Source organism: Anneissia japonica, unplaced genomic scaffold (genome assembly GCF_011630105.1).
Source record: "Anneissia japonica isolate Jap-2015-1 unplaced genomic scaffold, ASM1163010v1 scaffold287754_len4335492_cov202, whole genome shotgun sequence".
NCBI lineage: Eukaryota > Metazoa > Echinodermata > Crinoidea > Comatulida > Comatulidae > Anneissia > Anneissia japonica.
The window spans coordinates 526,351-529,733 of NW_022705543.1; the positions used below are offsets into that span (position 1 = coordinate 526,351).

At 32.8% G+C, this 3,383-nt stretch overlaps 1 protein-coding gene across 1 annotated transcript in view; it reads right to left on the reverse strand.

Annotated features, from left to right (window-relative positions):
• Positions 1 to 1,816, reverse strand: part of LOC117105733 (muscarinic acetylcholine receptor M1-like) — a 62,338-nt gene extending 60,522 nt beyond the window's left edge. The window contains exon 1 of the mRNA XM_033246991.1: positions 1,557 to 1,816. The gene's annotated coding sequence lies outside the window, so the exon portion shown is untranslated. The remainder of the gene's footprint in view (positions 1 to 1,556) is intronic.
• Positions 1,817 to 3,383: the final 1,567 nt, after the last annotated feature.

Genomic DNA, 3,383 nt, shown 5'->3' on the forward strand with positions numbered 1-3,383 from the left:
ATTCTTAGAAGGCGTGAAATGAGGTTTTTCCGACTTCTGAGGCTGTCTCTTATACACATCTAGATGTGTATAAGAGACAGTATATATATTGACGGGGCAGGCCAAGAACATTATAATGATAATATTTTTATAACTTATATATATATAAGTTATAAAAATATATATATAAGTTATAAAAAAGAAAGGTAAATGCAGTGTTCGAATGAAGGAAATGATAATACATCGTTTAGCATAGCTCTCAACGAATGTTGTCTTATAAATAAATAAATGAGTATAAAGAGGTAAATGATAAAATTTCTCTGACGGATTCGAACCTGCGATCTCACGCTGTCAAGTCGAGCATCCTATTATATACCATTAGACCACAGAGGCTTTATGGTTGAACAGATTCAAACAACCGCCACATACACTCTATTACACAATATGTCAATCGTCATCACCATCATTACCACCATCACTACTACCATCATTATTATCCTCAATATTGATTATTTGTAAAGATTCCTATCTACGCATATCCGTATGTTTATTCTTATAGGCTAGTGTCGACTTTTAAATTCCCCAAGCTGTCGAATGGCCTTATTCAATTGGTTCGCTGGAGGACGCCAAAATATGTTACGAAATAACATTCATCGAAAACAGAGCGCCTCATACCTAAACAGACGGTATTTACTCATTTGGAAAGGACTAACTGTTTGTGTCCAAGTTATGTTCAATATTATCTTAATGTTTTTACTACATTTGAAATGCTGGGAATTAATATCAACGATTTAGAAAACCGTGTAGGCGGATGTTTGCCACATTCACAGTTGTTTCAAGAAAAGAAGGATATGATGTAATTAAATGCTTAAATTGATCCCCAAATGAAGTAAACAACACTTCACTTTTCATTAGGGTATTGAATTCACTCTTCTCGAAACATTAACTTTGCAGTTTAGTATAATGTTTGGACAGAGCGCTTCCCAAAACCCCTTTTCCAGGGACACACTTTGGTGTTTGGCCTTAAACTGGCAAACAACCTTTGTCAGAACCGTGATTTAGTAATGCAGATTCCTTAATTTAATCAATTTCCCAATAAATATATGTACTTTTGAAACCCACTGTTTTAATTTTATTTTCATAGAAATGATATTTAATATATGTAAAGTCACCTGTATATATTATGGGCCTATATATTATATATGAAATATAAAAATTACAAGGTATGAGACTATTATTATTATTATTATATATATAAATAATATAATTATTGGCCTACTTAGCAACACTTGTAAGACTATATGAAAATAACAACAAATGTTAATATTTCAAATAATACCAGTACATAATAATTTACTGTCTTTATGCATTTCTCATAAACGAATAATACTTAATTAGGAAAAATAGCTTAAAAACAAATGATGAGTTCTATTAATAATGAGAGCCAATAAGCCAATCTAAAATACGTTCACACCTACACACCTACGCAAAAAGTATTAAGAGTGTTCTAAACACAAAATGATCACCAACAAAAACAAAGCAAGTGAATCTTAATTAACATGGATAAAGAAACTTACCCCTATTTGCGTTTGATTATATTGCCTTCCCTCCAAGCATATATTCCGGAATTGAATAGGGATGTTATTTGTTAATTTAACGCCTTTCTTAACAGCCTACTCGTGTATCATTCGTTATTTGGCCACAACTCGTGTTACTAAACCTAGTGTTGCTGATTCCCAACAGCGCGATAACTTTACACTTCAATTAAGCTTGAAAGTGGAATAATCCATGGCGCTGTTGGCGCGCGTTTCTATCATTAGGCAGGCGATCTTTTATTTCTAAAAATCCCGTCAGTCACAAAAGGATGTATAGCGATAAATGCGATCCAATGAAAGTAAACCAAATGCTCAATCTGTCAGGTTTACTCATGCGCAGATACGATGCTTTCGTTTACACATACTGTAAATCAGTCCTTAAAAATATCTACAGTACAAGATGACTACAATGTTAACAAATCAGAAGTTCCACGCAAATACTTAGGTATACGGTATGACGTCATTATCTCACCAAAAACAGACAACTGAAATAATGCCAGTTCAATGATGGAACAGTCATACATAATAATAAATGTCCTCGTAATAATCGTATTCGTAATAATAATAATAATAATAATAATAATAATAATAATAATAGCAATAGCAATAGCAATAATAATAATAATAATAATAACATTATTATTATTATCATCATCATTATCATTATCATTATTATTATTTATTTATTTACTTTTATAGCATAGCATCTCCGTGGTCCTCTAAAATAAAGTATAGTTTTAAAAGTTGGCATATTATGTTGTATGCAATGGTATAATGTATTCAGCTTGAGGGGCACACAACATAATAATTCAGTTTGAGGGGCACTATCTTTCAACTTCCTCTTAAAATGTAATTGTTAAATTAATGAATTACAGGCGGATTAACCTATCTTCAACCTCGACCGCATTAATGTTGTTGTTTTAGTGTGCAATTAGCTTAGTACACGCAGGAGAAGTATGTAAAATCCCTATGAGACTTCATTGTTATTATTTATGATTAATAATATTGTTACTTTCATTACCAATATCATTATCATTGTCATTATCACAATTATATTCATTATTATTATTATTGATCAGAGCGCTCGAAACCTGGACTAGCTCATACAGTAACTTTTCGCTTTTCCCCCCCCCCCCCCCCCCGGGTTCTTTTTTTCTAAGCTATCCGGTAAATCGGTACCACAACAGGGGCGGTGTTAACTAGTGAACCCTAGCCTCGAAATATATAATGGCTGTAGGTTGCATGCGGCGCCCCTGCCTCGCTCGGCCATTCGACTCGCATTTGACCGCCTATACATGCTTATGGCATCTGCTGGATGTTATGAGGACACTAACTTTGCAGTGTAATCATCTTACTGCAAGCGAATTTGCTGAGAATTTTAATAGGCTTAAAACGTCAACTAAATTACATTCAGCATGTAAAAATATAATGTTATAGCCGAGAGATCCATTAAGAAGAAAATACCCCCATTTTTTAAAACTACCTTGTATACCTGATCCAACAAAACCTAGAAGACTTTTAAAATTCGAATCTGGTAAGTGCAGTCCTTTTCACTTTTTGTAAATACGATAACTTCATTACAACCTTTTTTTAAAGAACACATTTAACAAAAAAACACCGAGGCTGGAATTGCTTAAAAATAAGATAAACATTTTAAAGAACTGAGGCTGAGGTAAAATGTCAAATGAGGCTTTTGACTAAAATTCTTTTGCTCTTATCTGTACCATATGAGTGACTATGTACCCTGTGCAATACAAGAGTATTAATATACTACTGTACAGTACAATAATAATTTTAATAATAATTTAA